Here is a 23,934-nt window from a genome sequence, read left to right on the forward strand (position 1 = left end):
GTGTTTACCTGCTGCCTGTAGAACGATTGATCCTCCGGTTGAAGTTCTTCACAGAAGAACACTTTGATTACCGCTTTCATTTGTGGACATCGCAGCACCCTCCACACAGCTCAGAGTGGGTGGTTACTGGGGCTAATCTTTTCAGAAGATGGGACTCTGATTACATTATGGAGGGGAACCTTTGCTGAGCTCTCGTCCATACGTGTCGGTGAGGTATTATGAATTCTGATGAAAGGTGTAACTGACACGGTGGGTACACGCATACAGGACTCAGGACATGAGAGTGACTCAGGTGTGTATTTAGTCTACTTTAGTGTTTGACCTTGACCATGGCCTTTGCATGACATGGAGACAACGTCTGAAGTAGAATACATTTGAGATCAGGTATTGACAATAATAAGGGCTGAAGTGTGCAGGCTTTTGTACAGCCTATCTCTAACACACCTATATAAAAACAGGTCTGTACGTCAGTAGAGCATTGTGCAGAATTTATTGTCAGGTAGTAACTTTGATTTGCTAAAAAAAGGGCCTGGCGAGAAGGTGGATCCAAAATAATTATTGCAACTCCAAATGGTGACATGGTACATTTCAAGCTACATGGTTCCTTCAAGCATTACTTATGTTTCTATGTAGATAGATGATATAATCACTTTATTCTTGTCTCAAGCCCTCAGACAACTTCACCCACCCTTGTGCAGGGATAATCTCATTTACTTCACTGAGCTTCCTTCTAGCCAGACTATGAAACTAGGGCTCTCTTCTGAATTGTAATTTTTATTTGCTAATTTGCACCTTTGCTCAGATCACTCCTGTGGCTTGTAAAATGTTTATTTATTTGTACTAATGTTTTATGACAAGGCTATTGGGTAATTTGTGATTTCATGTTTTATACAGTGAGGGAAAAAAGTATTTGACCCCCTCTCAATCAGAAAGATTTCTGGCTCCCAGGTGTCTTTTATACAGGTAACGAGCTGAGATTAGGAGCACACTCTTAAAGGTAGTGCTCCTAATCTCAGTTTGTTACCTGTATAAAATACACCTGTCCACAGAAGCAATCAATCAATCAGATTCCAAACTCTCCACCATGGCCAAGACCAAAGAGCTCTCCAAGGATGTCAGGGACAAGATTGTAGACCTACACAAGGCTGGAATGGGCTACAAGACCATCGCCAAGCAGCTTGGTGAGAAGGTGACAACAGTTGGTGCGATTATTCGCAAATGGAAGAAACACAAAATAACTGTCAATCTCCCTCGGCCTGGGGTTCCATGCAAGATCTCACCTCGTGGAGTTGCAATGATCATGAGAACGGTGAGGAATCAGCCCAGAACTACACGGGGGGATCTTGTCAATGATCTCAAGGAAGCTGGGACCATAGTCACCAAGAAAACAATTGGTAACACACTACGCCGTGAAGGACTGAAATCCTGCAGCACCCGCAAGGTCCCCCTGCTCAAGAAAGCACATATACAGGCCCGTCTGAAGTTTGCCAATGAACATCTGAATGATTCAGAGGAGAACTGGGTGAAAGTGTTGTGGTCAGATGAGACCAAAATCGAGCTCTTTGGCATCAACTCAACTCGCCGTGTTTGGAGGAGGAGGAATGCTGCCTATGACCCCAAGAACACCATACCCACCGTCAAACATGGAGGTGGAAACATTATGCTTTGGGGGTGTTTTTCTGCTAAGGGGACAGGACAACTTCACCGCATCAAAGGGATGATGGACGGGGCCATACCGTCAAATCTTGGGTGAGAACCTCCTTCCCTCAGCCAGGGCATTGAAAATGGGTAATGGATGGGTATTCCAGCATGACAATGACCCAAAACACACAGCCAAGGCAACAAAGGAGTGGCTCAAGAAGAAGCACATTAAGGTCCTGGAGTGGCCTAGCCAGTCTCCAGACCTTAATCCCATAGAAAATCTGTGGAGGGAGCTGAAGGTTTGAGTTGCCAAACGTCAGCAGAGAGGCAGAGAGAGAGAGAGCGAGAGCGAGAGCGAGAGCGAGAGCGAGAGCGAGAGAGAGAGAGAGGTCCCAGCTTCCTTTCTCATGCTACAGCAAACACCTTCACTCCTCTGACCACCCTTTCCTGTTAAGTGTTTTCTACCCCTCTATTTTAGGGCTTCCTTTTCTTTTTTATCCGATTTCTATGAAAATATGAGGAATTTCATTTTGCAATATGAATCTACTATAATTGGATAGAATAAACTATTGCCAATTCTCCTTAAATGTTGTGTACTGTAGACCAATGTTTGTGAATCATGGGACCAATACATACATCTTCTGTATTTTGTTCCAACAGTTTGATGAGGAGGTAATTCTACTGATCAAAAATATAAACGCAACATGTAAAGTGTTGGTCCCATGTTTCATGAGCTGAAATAAAATATTCCAGAAATTTTCCATACGCACAAAAAGCTTATTTCTCTTCAATTTTGTGCACAAATTTGTTTACATCAATGTTAGTGAGAATGTATCCTTTGCCAAGATAATCCATCCACCTGACAGGTGTGGCATATCAAGAAGCTGATTAAAAAGCATGATCTTTACACAAGTGCACCTTGTGCTGGGGACAATAAAAGGCCACTCTAAAATGTGCAGTTTTGTCACGCAACACAATGCCACAGATATCTCAAATGTTGAGGGAGCATGCAATGTTAATTTATCTACCATAAGTCGCCTCCGACATTGTTTTAGAGAATTTGGCAGTATGTCCAACCGGCCTCACAACCGCAGACCACGTGTAACCACGGCAGTTTAACCATCAACAGTTTAAGTCAACATTCTGTGTTGTCTCCCTTATAAATAACCCCTCTGGCCCCTCAGTGAGGAAGCTGCTGATGTCGAGCTCTGTGGGTCTCCAAAACATTGCTGTTGACTGGCAATGTTTTACACTTGTATGTTTAACCCTTGCTGTTGACCTGAGTGATGGGTGATTAGATTCTGGATCACTCTGGCATTGCCAGTTCATACCAAAACAACTGCGCAAGCTTGCATGCACCAGCCATCACACAACGAAGAACATCTTCACTTTAATAACAAGAGGCCAGTAGCGTAGCACCACATCATTAAATAGAACATACTGTATAAGGCCCAGTGTCTTCTGTGACTTCTTTTACTGGTAGTTCCATCCTCCAGCATCGTCAAGTACTGGCACTTTAATCATCACAAGCATCTAATTACCATAGAATTACGCATCTAACCATGTGGATTGACTTGAGTACACTTCAGTCACCCTAGTGAGGTGCATCTGTGGTGCAGATGAGATGGACAACGTGATGTGATGCTCTAAATACACACACACACACACTACAGTAGGTAGAGTGCCAAGAGTGTGCAAAGCTGTCATCAAGGCAAAGGGGGGCTACTTTGAAGAATCTCAAATATAAAATATATTTGGATTTGTTTAACACTTTTTTGGTTACTACATGATTCCATATGTGTTATTTCATAGTTGTGATGTCTTCACTATTATTCTACAATGTAGAAAATAGTAACAATAAAGAAAAACCCTGGAATGAGTAGGTGTGTCCAAACTTTTGACTGGAACTGTAAGTACATTTCTAATTTCATTTTTATTCATTTTTCATAAATGAGCAAACCTTTCTAAAAACCTGCTTTTGCTTTGTCATTATGGGGTATTGTGTGTAGATTGATGAGGGGAAAAAAAACAATTTGATCAATTTTAGAATAAGGCTGTAACCTAACAAAATGTGAAAAAAGTCAAGGGGTCTGAATACTTTCCGAAGGCACTGTAGAAATGTCTGGGCTTATAAGAACACTTATTTCACTTCACGCATGAACCACTGTTTGAGGAGAATGCAGCCTCTCGCTGCGCAACAGGTGATATTCCGCCCAAACTCTGTATGCCATGGGCTCTCCAACCATGTTCCTGCAGCTACCCTGTGATTACTTTGGGAAACCAAGTGAAATATTTTCGGGAACATCGATACCGACATGTTTTCACAACGAAACATATTTTATTAAACTGTTGACAGCCCCTATCGTTGCACGCTTGAGAGAGGAATGAACGAGAGAGTGAACGAGATGGAAACGCACGGTGGTGAGATATTCTGTAGCTAAAGGTAATGCGTCAGCCTATTAATTATGAAAATATAAAAAATGCCCAATTATGAAGCTATTCAAAATCAAATACAAATTCATTATAAGTGTAGGCTAACTCTGTAATCAATGAACCAACAGCATCGAATAGGCCTATATTGTCACGCCCTGGCTCTGGGGACTCTTAAAAGTTGAGCCAGGGTGTATAGTGTCTGTGTTGTGTTTTCTATGTTCATGTTCTAGTTCGTGTATTTCTATGTTGGCCGGGGTGGTTCCCAATCAGAGGCAGCTGTGGCTCGTTGTCTCTGATTGGGAACCATACTTAGGCAGCCTGTTTTGCACAGTTCATTGTGGGATCTTGTTCCGTAAGGTTTGTGTTGGTGTATTAACCTAGGACTTCACGTATCGTTTTGTTGTTTTGTTGATTGTGTATAGTACTCATTAAAAGATGTACGCATATCACGCTGCGCCTTGGTCTGCTTCTTACAACGATCGTGACAGAAGATCCCACCAAAACAGGACGAAAGCAGCGTGTTCAGGAGCAAACGCCGGGTAAGGAACTGGAGAAGTTGGCGATGTCCCAGGTGGGCGAATGGTGGTCTTGGGAGGACATGTTCGCGGGCAGAGGGCCATGGGCAAAAGTTAAGGCCCTGGCGAGAGAGGAGGTACGGCGCCAACAGTGCCGTCGTCGGACAGGCGAGAGGCAACCCCAAGAAATGTTTGGGGGGGGGCACACGGCATGGACGACGGGGATGCTGGATGCAGCTACAGGACATATCGGCGGATTAGGAGAGGAGGCCACCAGGTTGGGGGGCTGGAAGGGAGGTTGGCGGAGCCTAGAGGTAGAGCAGAGCCAACTCCCCGTACTCAGGCTAGGCAGCAGGAGGCAGCGACAGGGCGTATCTGCAGAATAGGAGAGGAGGCCACCAGGTTACGGGGGCTATTGGTCATGAGGGAGCAGGAGTTAATTGGTCAGAGGGAGGAGCTACTGGAGGCGATAAGGGAGAAGGAGAGTGTAGAGGCACGGCGAGAGGAACTGAGTAGGCAGCAGAGGGAGCGGAGGTTTATGAGGAAACCCAGTCCCGCTCCTCGCACTAAGCAAGTGGTGTGTGTCACCAGTCCGGTCCGGCCCGTTCCTGATCCCCGCACTAAGCCAGTGGTGCGTGTTCCCAGTACGGCCCGACCCATTCCTGCTTCCCGCACAAGGCCAGTGGTGTGTGTTCTCAGTACGGTCCGGCCCGTTCCTATTCCCCGCACTAAGTTAGTGGTGCGTGTTCCCAGTACGGCCCAACCCGTTCCTGCTCCCCGCACTAAGTTAGTGGTGCGTGTTCCCAGTCCGGCCCGGCCCGTTCCTGCTCCCCGCACTAAGTTAGTGGTGCGTGTTCCCAGTACGGCCCAACCCGTTCCTGCTCCCCGCACTAAGTTAGTGGTGCGTGTTCCCAGTACGGCCCAACCCGTTCCTGCTCCCCGCACCAAGCCAGTGGTGCGCATCGCCAGCCCGGTCCGGCCTGTTCCTGCTCCCCGCACCAAGCCTGTGGTGCGCGTCGCCAGCCCGGTCCGGCCTGTTCCTGCTCCCCACACCAAGCCAGTGGTGCGCGTCGTCAGCCCGGTCCGGCCTGTTCCTGCTCCCCGCACCAAGCCAGTGGTGCGCGTCGCCAGCCCGGTCCGGCCTGTTCCTGCTCCCCGCACCAAGCCAGTGGTGCGCGTCGCCAGCCCGGTCCGGCCTGTTCCTGCTCCCCGCACCAAGCCAGTGGTGCGCGGTCCGGCCTGTTCCTGCTCCCAGCACCAAGCCAATGGTGCGCGTCGCCAGCCCGGTCCGGCCTGTTCCTGCTCCCCGCACCAAGCCAGTGGTGCGCGTCGCCAGCCCGGTCCGGCCTGTTCCTGCTCCCCGCACCAAGCCAGTGGTGCGCGTCGCCAGCCCGGTCCGGCCTGTTCCTGCTCCCCGCACCAAGCCAGTGGTGCGCGTCGTCAGCCCGGTCCGGCCTGTTCCTGCTCCCCGCACCAAGCCAGGGGTGCGCGTCGTCAGCCCGGTCCGGCCTGTTCCTGCTCCCCGCACCAAGCCAGTGGTGCGCGTCGCCAGCCCGGTCCGGCCTGTTCCTGCTCCCCGCACCAAGCCAGTGGTGCGCGTCGTCAGCCCGGTCCGGCCTGTTCCTGCTCCCCGCACCAAGCCAGTGGTGCGCGTCGTCAGCCCGGTCCGGCCTGTTCCTGCTCCCCGCACCAAGCCAGGGGTGCGCGTCGTCAGCCCGGTCCGGCCTGTTCCTGCTCCCCGCACCAAGCCAGTGGTGCGCGTCGCCAGCCCGGTCCGGCCTGTTCCTGCTCCCCGCACCAAGCCAGTGGTGCGCGTCGTCAGCCCGGTCCGGCCTGTTCCTGCTCCCCGCACCAAGCCAGGGGTGCGCGTCGTCAGCCCGGTCCGGCCTGTTCCTGCTCCCCGCACCAAGCCAGTGGTGCGCGTCGCCAGCCCGGTCCGGCCTGTTCCTGTTCCCCGCACCAAGCCAGTGGTGCGCGTCGCCAGCCCGGTCCGGCCTGTTCCTGCTCCCCGCACCAAGCCAGTGGTGCGCGTCGTCAGCCCGGTCCGGCCTGTTCCTGCTCCCCGCACCAAGCCAGGGGTGCGCGTCGTCAGCCCGGTCCGGCCTGTTCCTGCTCCCCGCACCAAGCCAGTGGTGCGCGTCGCCAGCCCGGTCCGGCCTGTTCCTGCTCCCCGCACCAAGCCAGTGGTGCGCGTCGTCAGCCCGGTCCGGCCTGTTCCTGCTCCCCGCACCAAGCCAGGGGTGCGCGTCGTCAGCCCGGTCCGGCCTGTTCCTGCTCCCCGCACCAAGCCAGTGGTGCGCGTCGTCAGTCCGGCACAGCCCGTGCCTGTTCCACCGGTGCCTGGTCAGGCACCGGTCAGCTGCTCCACACCGGATCCACACCGGCTCATCGTTGCCCATGAAAGTTAGGCTAGTGAGCAAGCATTTTAGCCAGGTAGCCTAGGACAACAAAAACTAAAAGCGTGTACTGTATGACAGTCATAGACCGTTTCGGCAACATGAAAGAGACGAGGATAGCAATGGAATTTCTTTACTTGCACGTGCACACACACACACACAAAGAGAAATCAGTACCATGGACAGCCATGTCAGATTTAGCTTACGTTGATTGGACTAATTTGTTTTTGGTATCTTTACGTTTTCACTGTACTAGACTAAGCATAGGTGATTTGATGATGTTGAAATGTTGATGTTGAAATGGTGCTGGAATAGTGGAGGCAGCTCCTGTTTTGTTTGCGACTTGCGGTAATGCACTGTTGTTTCTTAATCAATAGTAGTAGTCCGAAAACATTACCTTGCTTGACCATGCTGTAGGTCATGTAACTGTTTGTTACATGCAATATGCTTTGTGGACTTCACCAGACAGATGTTGCTCTCCGGTTTTATGATGAAACAAACTTGTGGTTGAATATATTCTGCCACTGTGTGACTGTTGTCTTCTTATAGTCTCAGCCTTAGGCCTATACAGTATATCACAGTGGTATATGAACTAACAGCTTATAGAGTAAAAAAAAAACAATTTTCACAACACATAGGTTGTAATTTTGCTTTTTTTTCCCTGGCTTGGCTTCTCAGGTGATTTTACCCACACACAGCTACTGCTTAAACTAAGATACAGAAGAACAGTTATCTTATTGTGTTATTATTTCATAGTGTTTTTTAAAAGTCAACTGGCTTCCTCTTTGGTGAAATAGGCCCACTACCACAGAACAACAATGAGAAGAAACGGCCTCCCTATTCAAGTCAATGATCCCATAATGGGTGGACTGGCAGGATTCATTATATTTCTATGCCCACTCCTCTGATGTCCCATCAGGCTCACCTCTGATGGGCAGGCATGTTGTAGCACCGTGGTGGGGAAGCCCGTGCCTGTCTGCTCCCACTTGTCGGCCATGTGGTTCATCTCCTCCAGCTTCTGCTCACAGCTCTTTTGGGTGTTCAGCAGCGTCACCTCATAGATCTCCTGGATATCTGTGAAACACATGATGGATACACATTTGATCCTATACAATACTTAGACATGTCTCTTGAGATGAAATATGGATGAAAACAGCCACGACAGGCCTTTTGCTAATTCCGGTGTGCAGACTTTCATTTACTGTACGTCAACATGCTGCGTTTCAGATGTACATGCAAATGGGGGTCTTGGATTAAACCTATGATTACTGCCTTATTGGTCATGCCGATTGACCAAAATAAATGGGGGAAATTTGTGAAATTAAATCGCTGGTACTGATATTAGATGCCGAAGAACAGCATTGACATATCGCCAAATGCTCTTTTCAGGTATATCTGGGAAACCTTTTAAGGGAAAGAGGCTGAGTAATTCCAAACTCTGTGGTAGTGCAATGCAGTTCATCTGTCCCCAAGTAAATTAATAGTTATTAACTTGCTCTAGATATCTGCATTGCATATGTTGGGAATTCACTCTCACTGAATGCCACTTTAACCTGAGTTATAAAGTACAAACTACATTATTCTACAGGGTTGTATCAGTGCATAAGTATATAAGTTTACATACACCTTAGCCAAATAAATATAAACTCAGTTTTTCACAATTCCTGACATTTGATCCTACTAAAACGTCCCTGTCTTAGGTCAGTTAGGATCACCACTTTATTTTAAGAATGTGAAATGTTAGAATAATAGTAGAGAGAATGATTTATTTCAGCTTTTATTTATTTCATCACATTCCCAGTGGGTCAGAAGTTTACATACACTCAATTAGTATTTGGTAGCATTGCCTTTAAATTGTTTAATTTGGGTCAAACGTTTCGGGTAGCCTTCCTCAAGCTTCCCACAATAAGTTGGGTGAATTTTGGCCCATTCCTCCTGACAGAGCTGGTGTAACTGAGTTAGGTTTGTAGGCCTCCTTGCTCGCACACGCTTTTTCAGTTCTGCCCACACATTTTCTATAGGATTGAGGTCAGGGCTTTGTGATGGCCACTCCAATACCTTGACTTTGTTGTCCTTCAGCCATTTTGCCACAACTTTGGAAGTATGCTTGGAGTCATTGTCCATTTGGAAGACCCATTTGCGACCAAGCTTTAACTTCCTGACTGATGTCTTCAGATGTTGCTTCAATATATCCACATAATTTTCCTTCCTCATGATGCCATCTATTTTGTGAAGTGCACCAGTCCCTCCTGCAGCAAAGCACCCCCACAGCAATATGCTGCCACCCCCGTGCTTCAATGTCGGGATGGTGTTCTTCGGCTTGCAAGCAATCCCCTTTTTCCTCCAAACATAACGATGGTCATTATGGCCAAACATTTCTATTTTTGTTTCATCAGACAAGAGGACATGTCTCCAAAAAGTACAATCTTTGTCCCCATGTGCATTTGCAAACACTAGTCTGGCTTTTTTATGGCGGTTTTGGATCAGTGGTTTCCTCCTTGCTGAGCGGCCTTTCAGGTTATGTCGATATAGGACTCGTTTGACTGTGGATATAGATACTTTTGTACCTGTTTCCTCCAGCATCTTCACAAGGTCCTTTGCTGTTGTTCTGGGATTGATTTGCATTTTTTGCACCAAAGTACGTTCATCTCTAGGAGACAGAATGGGTCTCCTTCCTGAGCGGTATGATGGCTGCGTGGTCCTATGATGTTTATACTTGCGTACTATTGTTTGTACATATGAACGTGGTACCTTCAGGCGTTTGGAAATTGCTCCCAAGGATGAACCCGACTTGTGGAGGTCTACAATATGTTTTCTGAGGTCTTGGCTGATTTATTTTGATTTTCTCATCATGTCAAGCAAAGAGGCAATGAGTTTGAAGGTAGGCCTTGAAATACATCCACAGGTATACCTCCAATTTACTCAAATTATGTCAATTAGCCTATCAGAAGCTTCTAAAGCCATGACATTATTTTCTGACATTTTCCAAGCTGTTTAAAGGCACAGTCAACTTAGTGTATGTAAACTTCTGACCCACTGGAATTGTGATACAGTGAATTATAAGTGAAATAACCTGTCTGTAAATAATTGTTGGAAAAATTACTTGTGTCATGCACAAAGTAGATGTCGTAACCGACTTACCAAAACTATAGTTTGTTAACAAGAAATTTGTGGAGTGGTTGAAAAACGAGTTTTAATGACTCCAACCTAAGTGTATGTAAACTTCCGACTTCAACTGTAGCTGTGAGGGTTATGGAATCAGGATCAGATCCTCTGTTCTCCTGGAGCTCATTAATGATAGAATGTTCATATTTGAAGATACTCAGAGTCAGTATTCATCTCATAAGAAGGAAACCCCCTCGACCACGCCTACAAATTGGGGAAAACAAAAACATTATTTCCTATTGATCCCCATTGTAAAATAGGCAACTTTGTAATTGATTTTTTTGTTACACAGAAATAACAAAACATGCCAAAAAGCTGCTGTGTTGTTCAATGTACAAAAATCCTGACCTACGGTTCGCTATGCTCCCATGTAGGCAAATAGAGTCTGCAAAAAGAGCCCTGTGGCTTCAGGCTATTCGGTGTGGGATAGTGTTAAATGTGGGGACCCGGTGTCCAAGTAGGCTACACGTACAGTGGGGGAAAAAAGTATTTAGTCAGCCACCAATTGTGCAAGTTCGCCCACTTAAAAAGATGAGAGAGGCCTGTAATTTTCATCATAGGTACATGTCAACTATGACAGACAAATTGAGGGAAAAAAATCCAGAAAATCACATTGTAGGATTTTTAATGAATTTATTTGCAAATTATGGTGGAAAATAAGTATTTGGTCACCTACAAACAAGCAATATTTCTGGCTCTCACAGACCTGTAACTTCTTCTTTAAGAGGCTCCTCTGTCCTCCACTCGTTACCTGCATTGATGGCACCTGTTTGAACTTGTTATCAGTATAAAAGACACCTGTCCACAACCTCAAACAGTCACACTCCAAACTCCACTATGGCCAAGACCAAAGAGCTGTCAAAGGACACCAGAAACAAAATTGTAGACCTGCACCAGGCTGGGAAGACTGAATCTGCAATAGGTAAGCAGCTTGGTTTGAAGAAATCAACTGTGGGAGCAATTATTAGGAAATGGAAGACATACAAGACCACTGATAATCTCCCTCGATCTGGGGCTCCACGCAAGATCTCACCCCGTGGGGTCAAAATGATCACAAGAACGGTGAGCAAAAATCCCAGAACCACACGGGGGGACCTAGTGAATGACCTGCAGAGAGCTGGGACCAAAGTAACAAAGCCTACCATCAGTAACACACTACGCCGCCAGGGACTCAAATCCTGCAGTGCCAGACGTGTCCCCCTGCTTAAGCCAGTACATGTCCAGGCCCGTCTGAAGTTTGCTAGAGTGCATTTGGATGATCCAGAAGAGGATTGGGAGAATGTCATATGGTCAGATGAAACCAAAATAGAACTTTTTGGTAAAAACTCAACTCGTCGTGTTTGGAGGACAAAGAATGCTGAGTTGCATCCAAAGAACACCATACCTACTGTGAAGCATGGGGATGGAAACATCATGCTTTGGGGCTGTTTTTCTGCAAAGGGACCAGGACGACTGATCCGTGTAAAGGAAAGAATGAATGGGGCCATGTATCATGAGATTTTGAGTGAAAACCTCCTTCCATCAGCAAGGGCATTGAAGATGAAACGTGGCTGGGTCTTTCAGCATGACAATGATCCCAAACACACCGCCCGGGCAACGAAGGAGTGGCTTCGTAAGAAGCATTTCAAGGTCCTGGAGTGGCCTAGCCAGTCTCCAGATCTCAACCCCATAGAAAATCTTTGGAGGGAGTTGAAAGTCCGTGTTGCCCAGCGACAGCCCCAAAACATCACTGCTCTAGAGGAGATCTGCATGGAGGAATGGGCCAAAATACCAGCAACAGTGTGTGAAAACCTTGTGAAGACTTACAGAAAACGTTTGACCTGTGTCATTGCCAACAAAGGGTATATAACAAAGTATTGAGAAACTTTTGTTATTGACCAAATACTTATTTGCCACCATAATTTGCAAATAAATTCATTAAAAATCCTACAATGTGATTTTCTGGAAAAAATTTTCTCATTTTGTCTGTCATAGTTGACGTGTACCTATGATGGAAATTACAGGCCTCTCTCATCTTTTTAAGTGGGAGAACTTGCACAATTGGTGGCTGACTAAATACTTTTTCCCCCACTGTAGCTACACTATATATACAAAAATATTTGGATTTGGCTATTTCAGCACACAGCCATGCAATCTCTATAGACAAACATTGGCAGTAGAATGGCCTTACTGAAGAGCTCAGTGACTTTCAATGTGGCACCATCATAGGATGCCACCTTACCAAAAAGTCATTATCCAAATTTCTGCTCCGCTCGAGCTGCCCCGGTCAACTGTAAGTGCTGTAATTGTGAAGTGGAAACGTCTAGTATCAACAATGGCTGAGCCGCGAAGTGGTAGGCCACACAAGTTCACAGAACCGGACCGGCGAGTGCTTAAACACGTAGCGCATAAAAATCGCCTGTCCTTGGTTGCAACACTCACTACCGAGTTCCAAATTGCCTCTGGAAGCAACATCAGCACAATAACAGTTTGTAGGGAGCTTCATGAAATAGGTTTCCATGGCCGAGTAGCCGTACACAAGCCTAAGATCACCATGCACAATGCCAAGCGCCGGCTGGGGTGGTGTAAACCTCGCCGCCATTGGACTCTGGAGCAGTGGAAACCATCTGGCAGTCCGGCGGATGAATCTAGGTTTGGCAGATGCCAGGAGAACGCTACCTGCCCCAATGCATAGTGCCAACTGTAAAGTTTGGTAGAGGAGGAATAATGGGTTGGGGCTTTTTTTCATGGTTCGGGCTAGGCCCCTTAGTTCCAGTGAAGGGAAATCTTAATGATACAGCATACAATGACATTCTAGACAATTCTGTGCTTCCAACTTTGTGCCAACAGTTTGGGGAAGGCCCTTCCCTGTTTCAGCATGACAATGCCCCTGTGCACAAAGCGAGGTCCATACGGAAATGGTTTGTCGAGATTGGTGTGGAAGAACTTGACTGGCCTGCACAGAGCCCTGACCTCAACCCCATCGAAAACCTTTGGGATAAATTGGAACGGCAACTTCGAGCCAGGCCTAATCGCCCAACATCAGTTTCCAACCTCACTAATACTCGTGGCTGAATGGAAGCAAGTCCCCGCAGCAATATTCCAACATCTAGTGGAAAGCCTTCCCAGAAGAGTGGAGGCTGTTATAGCAGCAAAGGGTGGACCAACTCCATATTAATGCCCATGATTTTGGAATGAGAGGTTCGATGAGCAGGTGTCCACATACTTTCGGTCATGTAGTGTATGTGCGTTAAAAAACATTTAATCACAGGTAAGACGTTTAACTAGTTTAGTGTAGTCCGTTTGTAACTCCATTCCCTACTTGTAGCTGTATAGTCCGTTTGTTTGCGTTGTTGGTCTTGGCTAGCTTAATGTTCCGGTCGGGAAGCCCTACAATATTACGTTTTTCTAAGTAGTGAGAACACTCAGGAGCAGGTAATGTTGAAAAGTCATCTTTACAGATGTTGAACTATTCTTAAATGTGGTTTGTAATTTACTAAAACAAGCAGACAATCAATACACGTTTGAAAAAGGTCATGTTTTTGCTGTGAGCCAATGGGGTAACCTAGGTAACCACAGGTTGTTTCCCCACATTCTATCTAATGCCGACTGAGACTATGGCAGAAAGCCAGTCTCTTTGGCAATGACAAGAAGTGGCAAGCAGTGCAATGTTAGCTAAAGAGAATGGTACCCAGACTAGGTCTCCAAAGCCAAGAGGTCATTCACTGCAATACAGGCAAGTAAAGCTATTCAATTTAAACCCTAATCTTTTTGAGCAAATTCCACCTCATTCAAACCCCAACTGTCCTACTTTGAAAAAGTTTGACACAAAACACTCTAGTTTAACACTGATTGGCAAACACCTTGTTTATCTACATACAACACAAATTGTAATAATTCCCCTCCGGTCTTGTGTAATTTAATCCAAAAGTAGAGGTTGACGTCTTGCATGTATGTGCATCTTTGCTGTTATAGCAACTTCAGCTTAAGACACTGACTTTGCCGGAAGGCTATAGCAGGATTCACTTGAGTGGCAAATCCTTGAAATAGAACAGCTTTAGCACTGCTCAGAAACAGTAGGCTGGCATGCAGCCAGGCATGAAGTGTCCTCTTTCTTTGGCACAGTACCATCAGATGTAAGGACACTGGATGCATTTTTCTGCTCCATTTTGTCACATATGGGAGAATAGATTAATTCATTACACTAAAGTTTTTTAATCAGAAAATAAGACTTTAAGACGACTGTTAGTGAGTCACAAATAACATTTCCACTATCAAACGGGCAGCAGGTAGCGTAGCGGTTAGAGAGTTGGGCCAGTAACCGAAAGGTCGCTGGTTCAAACATCTGAGCCGGCAAGGTGAAAAATCTGTCGATGTGCCCTTGAGCAAGGCACTTAGCCTTAATTGTCTCCAGGGGAGCCGTACTACTATGGCTGACCCTTAAAACAGTGGTCACCAACTGGTCAATCACGATCTTCAAGGCATTCACCAAACATTTCTGTAGAAAAGCCAACAATAAAGGCTTGCGCTCCTTTTTAAATGTTTTCGTGTTGTCGGTAGGTGCACAAGATTCAGAAGCTCTGCAAACCGGGTAGGCAAAGTGTTCACATCTTTTACTTTTTCATTTGTCTTTAAAGGCAAACTCCGCCTACCCAGCGGACCTGGAGATCTATGGCTAAATCGAGTGCGCCTACTGAGCTGGCCAATCGGATAGCTCAAATCACCGTGCCTACAGCTTCCAGCAAAGTTTGATACTAGCCTACATGAGATTTCATCAAATTTGTAAAAACCATGGCCAGAGAGAGAATGTCAAAGAATACAGCAAAGAGCTGCTGTTTTTATGAGCGAGTTCATGTAAAAAAAAATAAAAAATCTGCACTGTCACTGTTTTTATTCAACACTATTACAAAACATAAAACGTGCTTCTCCATACTACCACTCGCGCTGCAGCTGAAATGAATGAGTAGCCAAGTGTATATATCGATAGTCCTGCGTTTTTATTATTATTAGCAGCTCGTCGTGTCTATTTAATATCAAGGAATATTTCACTTTCTCGGTCATAGGAACAACATGAATTTGGGCATGAGACAGATGAGGTGTGACTCGAACTTCGCCATCAAGTGGAAGACAGTGTCCCCTCTCTCTGGTCAGTCTCACTGGAGGAAAGGAAGGAGAGAGGAGGGACCATGAGAGGCGGACCCTCTGCTGCGCTCTCCCTCCCTCTGCTGAGACTAATGCCGCGTTCAAGACAACTGGGAACTAGATCCGACTGGGAAATTCCAAGCCGTAAAGATGGGCACCTTTCTAGAGCTCTGACTTTCCGACCTGAAGATCACTGACGTCATGATTTTACTTCGGTTTTCCCCCCCGAGTTCTTAGTTGTCTTGAAAGTACCATGACCATCAGATCCAGGTACCATTGGTCCAGTAAAATATACTGAACAAAAATAGAAATGCAACGTGTAAAGTGTTGGTCCCATGTTTCATGAGCTGAAATAAAATATTCGAGAAGTTTTCCATATGCACAAAAAGCTTATTTCTCTCAGATTGTGCACAAATTTGTTTACATCCCTGTTAGTGAGCATTTCTCCTTCGCCAAGATAATCCATCCACCTGACAGGTGTGGCATATCAAGTAGCTGATTAATCAACATGATCATTACACAGGTGCACCTTGTGCTGGGGACAATAGAAGGCCACTCTAAAATGTGCAGTTTTGTCACACAAAACAATGCCACAGATGTATCAAGTTTTGAGGGAGCGCGCAATATGCATGCTGACTGCAGGAATGTCCAACAGAGCTGTTGCCAGTGGATTGAATGTTAATTTCTCTACCATAAGCCGCTTCCAATGTTGTTTTAGAGAATTTGGCAGTACATCCAACCAGCCTCACAACCGCAGACCTCGTGTAACCACTTCAGCCCAGGACCTCCACATCCGGCTTCTTCACCAGCGGGATCGTCTCAGACGAGCCACCCGGACAGCTGATGAAACTGATGAGTATTTCTGTCTGTAATAAAGCCCTTTTGTGGGGAAAATAATAATTCTGATTGGCTGGGCCTGGCTCCCCAGTGGGTGGGCCTGGCTCCCAAGTGGGTGGGCCTAAGCCCTTCCAGGCCCACCCATGGCTGCGCCCCTGTCCAGTCATGTGAAATCCAGAGATTAGGGCCTAATGAATTTATTACAATTGAATGATTTTCTTATATGAACAGTAACTCAGTAAAGTTGTTGAAATTGTTGCATGTTGCGTTTATATTTTTGCTCAGTATAGAATATCGAATTATTTATTCAATTAAAGCTCAACTGTGCCTCACAAGTGCTACACCAACTGATCAATTTTTTTAATCAAAGCTCAACTTTTGAAATATTATATGGTCTGAGAAGAACAATATTGTCAGGCCAGGCATATAGCCAATATGCTGTGATAATGTATTAGGCATACTGCACAAACCTCATTCTTATAGAACTGTTTTTATTAGGTCAATGTTTAAAAAACGTAAGTCATGTTTAAAAACATTCTGAGCGGTAGATCTCTGTTTGCTTTGACTGTGAAAGTGATCTTGACTCAGAAAAGGTTGGTGGCCACTTCTACAAAGCAACACATTTCACTGCACCCATCTGGTGTATTTGACAATAAAACATAAATTATTGTACAAATAATTTAAAAAAATTAACAAGGAGGACCTGTCCTACGGTGGAATCAAACCATCGACATTGCAGTCAGGAACCCGGCGCGGCATGCTACCAACTACTCCAAGAAAGTAACTTGGGGAAGTCAGTATACTTGCTTACCAACGTCAGGGTCACTACACTACTCCCTCCTTTTTAAGAGCATGTCCCCTCGCTACACAAGTCCTGTGCTATACGGGATGCCGCCTCAACTGCCGGTCCTTTCACTTATGACATCATAGTAATGAAACAAGAGGGAGAGGGAGCTTTCCAAGGGTGGAATAGAACCACTAGCGTTGCAGTTCGGAGACCTACAAACGACTCCAAGAAAGCATGCTCCCTTGGAGGAGTGTCACGATCGTCAGGGAGAGACCAATGCGCAGCGTGATGAATGAACATGTTTACTTTATTAAATTAAAGCACGAACAAAACAACAAACGACTCGTAACGTCCACGGTGACAATGACCGAACACGGAACAAAAACCCACAAACACAAAGTGAAAAACAGACAGTTAAATATGGCTCCCAATCAGAGACAACCAGCCAACAGCTGACACTCGTTGCCTCTGATTGGGAGTCACTCAGGCAAACATAGAAACAGAAGAACTAGAACCCCCAACATAGACATAAACCACATAGAATGAACACACCCTGGCTCAACATATAGAGTCCCAGAGCCAGGGTGTGACAGTACCCCCCCCTAAAGGCGCGGACTGCGACCACGCCTCAACCAGAGAAAAATAGGGGAGGGCTGGGTGGGCACTCCTCCTCGGCGGCGGTTCTGGCTCCGGGCTTGCCCACCACCCTCCAATAAACCCCCCATAGCGCCCCTGGTCCGGTCTGGCCCCGCTGGCTGGAGCTGACCTGGACGTAGCAGGAGCGGCTAGCTTCAGCTCCGTTGGGGAGCAATAAAGCGGTACCTGATTTGGCACCGATGACCCAGGCACGGGTTGTGCCGGACTGACGACGCGCACCCCAGGCTTGGTGCGTGAGGCAGGAAAGGACCGGACCTGGCTGTCGATGCGCACCCCTGGCTTGGTGCATGGAGCAGCAACGGGCCTCACCGGACTGACGACTCGCACCTCTGGCTTGGTGCGTGGAGCAGCAACGGGCCGGACCGGGCTGACGATGCGCACCCCTGGCTTGGTGCGTGGAGCAGCGACGGGCCGGACCGGGCAGACGATACGCACCCCTGGCTTGGTGCGTGGAGCCGGAACGGGCCTCACCGGACTGACGACTCGCACCTCTGGCTTGGTGCGTGGAGCAGCAACGGGCCGGACCGGGCTGACGATGCGCACCCCTGGCTTGGTGCGTGGAGCCGGAACGGGCCTCACCGGACTGACGAAGCACACCACTGGCTTGGTGCGTGGAGGAGGAACGGGCCTTACCAGGCTGACGACGCACACCATAGGCTTGGTGCGTGGAGCAGGGACAGGCCGGACTGGGCTGACGAAGCGCACCACTGACTTGGTGCAGGGGGCAGGAACGGGCCGAGCCGGGCTGACGAAGCGCACCACTGACTTGGTGCGGGGAGCAGGAACAGACCGGACCGTACTGGGGACACACACCACTGGCCCTACACCGGGATCTGGAACGGGCCGGACCGGACTGGTAACACACCCCAGTACCTCTCGCCGTGCCTCTCTACCTTCCATCCCCTCTTCGACCAGTGGCCTCCGTAACCTGGCGGCCTCCTCTGCCAACCCGCTGGACCGCTCTATCGCGGCCTCCTGCTGCCCCGACGTCGTGAGCCCCCCCCTAAAAATTTTCTGGGGGTCTCTCCTCCCCGTGGGCCAGGCCTCTATCGTTCTCGCCCAACTCTCGCTCTTCTGCCCCCAATTCCAGCCATTCTGCTCTTCATTAGGCTTGACCCAGTCTAGACTCTTCCTCCACTGTTCCCAAGTCCATCCACTCTGCTCTTTACAAGGCTGGACCCAGTCGAGGTTGCCACGGAGATCTGCAAGCGATTCCCCTGGCGATGGCTCCTGGACACGCTGCTTGGTCCAGTTTTGGTGGGGTTTTCTGTCACGATCGTCAGGGAGAGACCAATGCGCAGCGTGATGAATGAACATGTTTACTTTATTAAATTAAAGCACGAACAAAACAACAAACGACTCGTAACGTCCACGGTGACAATGACCGAACACGGAACAAAAACCCACAAACACAAAGTGAAAAACAGACAGTTAAATATGGCTCCCAATCAGAGACAACCAGCCAACAGCTGACACTCGTTGCCTCTGATTGGGAGTCACTCAGGCAAACATAGAAACAGAAGAACTAGAACCCCCAACATAGACATAAACCACATAGAATGAACACACCCTGGCTCAACATATAGAGTCCCAGAGCCAGGGTGTGACAAGGAGTCAGTAAATGTGCTTATCGGCGTGAAGGGTCACTACAATATTAGGTTTAATGTAACCATGGGATTGTGAAGCCACTGAAACATTTACCTCTGCCAGTGTCACGGATTCTGCCGAGGCTGCTCCTCCTCCTTGCTCGGGCAGGCTTCGGCGTTCGCCGTCCCCGGAGTACTAGCTGCCACCGTTAGATGTTTCTATGTTTGATTGCTTTTGTCTGTCTATTGCACCTGTGTCCGTTTGTGTCTGATTATGTGTCCTATAAGTTGCCTGTCTTGTGTTGGTTAGTTTGTGTGTTGTTATTCGCCTGTCCGTTAGTGCTGCGTGTTTTCTCTGTTTGTTGTTTTGTAGTTTACGCACAGTTTGCGTAATCGCTCGCCTCTGTTTTTGTTGAGGCCGTTGATTGTATTTTGCCTTGTGTTGCACTAGTAAACTTTGTTGGACTAAGCTTCGGTGTCCTGCGCCTGACTCCCACACCACATTTACCTCAGCCCTTGACAGAACAACACACCATATGGAGTCAGCAGGAGCAGCGGCGGCACCCAAGTCGCTGGAGGATCGGATCAGCGACCAAGACACCATGATCCGGCAACTTGGGGCCGCCATGAACGAGGTGTCCAACACTCTGCGCCGGTTGGTTACGGGAGAGGTGCCCACGCCTTCGCACACCTTACCATCACCATCGGCCAGTCCTCCTCTCCCAGCACCGGAACCCAGTGGCATTCGGCTCTCGCTCCCGAGGGCATATGATGGTTCTGCAGCCGGGTGTCAGGGGTTCCTCCTGCAGGTGGAACTCTACCTGGCCACCATACACCCGGCGCCCTCGGGATACGAGAGCGTCTCCGCCCTCATCTCCTGTCTATCCGGCAAGGCGTTGGAGTGGTCCAACGCCGAATGGAGGGGAATAGACGCCGCCACCATCACCTACGCGGAGTTCTCCCGCCGCTTCAGGGCTGTGTTCGATCATCCACCTGAGGGGAAGGCGGCGGGGGAGCGTCTGTTCCACCTCCGACAGGGGAAGAGGAGTGCACAGGAGTTCGCCCTGGAGTTCCGGACTCTAGCGGCGGATGCGGGGTGGAATGAGAGGGCCCTCATCGACCATTACCGGTGTAGCCTACGAGAGGACGTTCGTCGTGAGCTGGCCTGCAGGGACACCACCCTATCCTTCGACCAGTTGGTGGACATTTCCATCCGTCTCGACACCCTGCTGGCTACCCGCGGACGTCCCGAGTGGGGGTCGTCCATTCCACCCTCCAGCACCTCCGAGCCGATTCCCATGGAGCTCGGGGGTGCTGGCGCTAGGGAGAGGAGGAGAGAGAACAGCATTTAGCACCACCTCGGGTCATTACGAGTATCTCGTCATGCCATACGGGTTAATGAATGCTCCTTCAGTCTTCCAATCCTTTGTTGACGAGATTTTCCGGGACATGCATGGGCAGGGTGTGGTAGTATACATCGACGACATCCTAGTGTACTCTTCTACACGAGCCGAGCATGTAGCCCTGGTGCGCCGCGTGTTGAGGAGGCTGTTGGAGCATGACTTGTATGTCAAGGCAGAGAAATGCTTGTTCTTCCAGGAGTCCGTCTCCTTTTTGGGTTATCGGTTGTCCGCGTCTGGTGTGAAGATAGAGGTTGACCGTGTGTCGGCCGTGCGTAATTGGCAAACTCCAACCACTGTAAAAGAGGTGCAGCAGTTTTTGAGTTTTGCTAATTACTACCGGAGGTTTATCCGGGGCTTTGGACAGGTGGCAGCTCCCATTACGTCCCTGCTAAAGGGGGTCCGGTGCGTTTGCAGTGGTCAGCTGAGGCGGACAGGGCATTTGTTAAACTGAAGAACCTGTTCACTTCGGCTCCGGTGCTGGCGCATCCGGACCCCGCTTTACCATTCCAAGTTGAGGTAGACGCGTCCGAGGCCGGTATTGGGGCAGTCCTGTCGCAACGGTCCGGCACGCCACCTAAACTCCGCCCCTGTGCGTTCTATTCCAAGAAGCTCAGCTCGGCGGAGCGTAATTATGACGTAGGGGACAGGGAGCTGTTAGCTGTGGTCCAGGCCCTAAAGGTGTGGAGGCATTGGCTTGAGGGGGCTCAACACCCTTTCCTCATTCTGACTGACCACCGTAACCTGGAGAACATCCGGGCAGCTAGGAGATTGAACCCTCGTCAGGCTAGGTGGAACATGTTCCTGACCCGGTTTGTTTTTAAGATCACATACATCCCAGGGTCCCAGAACGGTAAGGCAGACGCCCTGTCCCGGCGGTATGACACAGAGGAGAGGTCCATTGAGCCTACTCCCATACTGCCGGAGTCTTGTCTGGTGGCTCCGGTGGTGTGGGAGGTCAATGCGGAGATCGAGCGGGCACTGCGTACCGACCCTACTCCCCCAGAGTGTCCGGTGGGGCGGACGTACGTTCCGCTCGAGGTTCGTGACCGCCTTATTTATTGGGCTCATACATCACCCTCCTCTGGACATCCAGGTATTGGCCGGACAGTGCACTGCCTTAGCGTGAAATACTGGTGGCCAACGTTAGCTAGGGATGTGAGGGTTTATGTCTCCTCCTGCTCGGTGTGCGCCCAGTGTAAGGCGCCTAGACATTTGCCCAGGGGAAAGTTACATCCCCTGCCCGTTCCACAACGACCATGGTCCCACCTCTCGGTGGATTTTGTGACAGACCTTCCCCCCTCCCAGGGGAATACCACTGTTTTGGTCGTTGTGGATCGGTTTTCCAAGGCCTGTCGTCTCCTCCCAATGCCGGGTCTCCCTACTGCCCTACAGACCGCTGAGGCCCTATTTACCCACGTTTTCCGGCACTATGGGGTGCCCGAGGATATAGTGTCTGACCGAGGTCCCCAGTTCACCTCCAGAGTCTGGGGGGCGTTCATGGAACACTTGGGGGTCTCGGTGAGCCTTACCTCGGGTTACCACCCAGAGAGCAATGGGCAGGTAGAACGAGTCAACCAGGATGTGGGTAGGTTTCTGAGGTCCTATTGCCAGGGCCGGCCGGAGGAGTGATCAAGGTATATCCCCTGGGCAGAGATGGCACAGAACTCTCTCCGCCACTCCTCCACTAATCTAACCCCTTTCCAGTGTGTGTTGGGGTATCAGCCGGTTCTGGCACCATGGCACGAGAGCCAGATCGAGGCCCCTGCGGTGTACGAATGGATTCGGCGCTCGGAGGAGACGTGGAACGCTGCTCATGTCCATCTGCAGCGGGCCATCCGTCGACAGAAGGCGAGCGCCGATCGCCACCGCAGTGAGTGTCCGGTGTACGCACCGGGAGATCGAGTCTGGCTCTCAACTCGAAACCTGCCCCTCCGCCTGCCCTGCCGGAAGCTGGGTCGGCGGTTTGTGGGGCCTTTTAAAGTCCTGAGGAGATTGAACGAGGTGTGTTACAGGTTACAACTGCCTATTGATTATAAGAATATTAACCCCTCGTTCCATGTGTCTCTTCTCAGGCCGGTGGTAGCTGGTCCACTCCAGGAAGGTGAGATAGGAGAGACCCCTCCGCCCCATCTGGACATCGAGGGAGCTCCGGCGTACACGGTCAGGACCATCTTGGACTCGAGACGTCGGACGGGGGGTCTCCAGTATCTCGTGGAGTGGGAGGGGTACGGTCCGGAGGAACGGTGCTGGGTGCCTAGGAGGGATATCCTAGATCCATCTCTCCTGACTGAGTTCCACCGTGGTCATCCCACGCGCCCGGCTCTGCGTCCTCCTGGTCGTCCCCGAGGCCGGGGTCGGCGCACGGCTGGAGCTGCGCGTCAAGGGGGGGGTACTGTCACGGATTCTGCCGAGGCTGCTCCTCCTCCTTGCTCGGGCAGGCTTCTGCGTTCGCCGTCCCCGGAGTACTAGCTGCCACCGTTAGATGTTTCTATGTTTGATTGCTTTTGTCTGTCTATTGCACCTGTGTCCGTTTGTGTCTGATTATGTGTCCTATAAGTTGCCTGTCTTGTGCTGGTTAGTTTGTGTGTTGTTATTCGCCTGTCCGTTAGTGCTGCGTGTTTTCTCTGTTTGTTGTTTTGTAGTTTACGCACAGTTTGCGTAATCGCTCGCCTCTGTTTTTGTTGAGGCCGTTGATTGTATTTTGCCTTGTGTTGCACTAGTAAACTTTGTTGGACTAAGCTTCGGTGTCCTGCGCCTGACTCCCACACCACATTTACCTCAGCCCTTGACAGCCAGAGAACATAGATGTCTGGACTTAACTAGCCATACCCTGCTACATGGCCTGAGCCATAAAGTAAGTAACTGAAAGAAGTAACTGACATTTCAAGTCCATTTTCTTTCTCAGAGAAGCATTGAGGAAAATTGGAATTGAATGAATTGAAATAGAATTGGCTCCAATCTTGAAAATGGTACGTGCTTCACTCGACCAACGGTTGGGCATTTAACCCTCATTGAAAATTGTTATGAAACATGGTGAATAGAAATGGAATTGACCCCAATTCTGACAAATGTATTACTCTAGAACAGGGATGGGCAACTGGAACTCAGTCGGGGTCTCAACTTACTGTTGCGAGTTTGAATAGTAGAATACACAAGGTGCAATTTCGAAATTTGGTTGTGCATAAGCAGTATTTCTCTTGTTATGTCAGTCACTAATAGTCAGTCAATTAGCCCATTTCAGCTCAAATGTTTTAGATTGCTAAATTAGCTGGCCGCTAAACTATCTAAACTTGATATCATGGTCGAATTACCGGCGGTTTTGATTTTGTTAGTCAGTCTCACTCAGATATCATATTAAAAACTGCAAACATTTCTCTCCACCCTATGGCAAAA

Source organism: Coregonus lavaretus (assembly GCF_964263955.1).
Source record: "Coregonus lavaretus genome assembly, chromosome: 10".
Classification (NCBI taxonomy): domain Eukaryota; kingdom Metazoa; phylum Chordata; class Actinopteri; order Salmoniformes; family Salmonidae; genus Coregonus; species Coregonus lavaretus.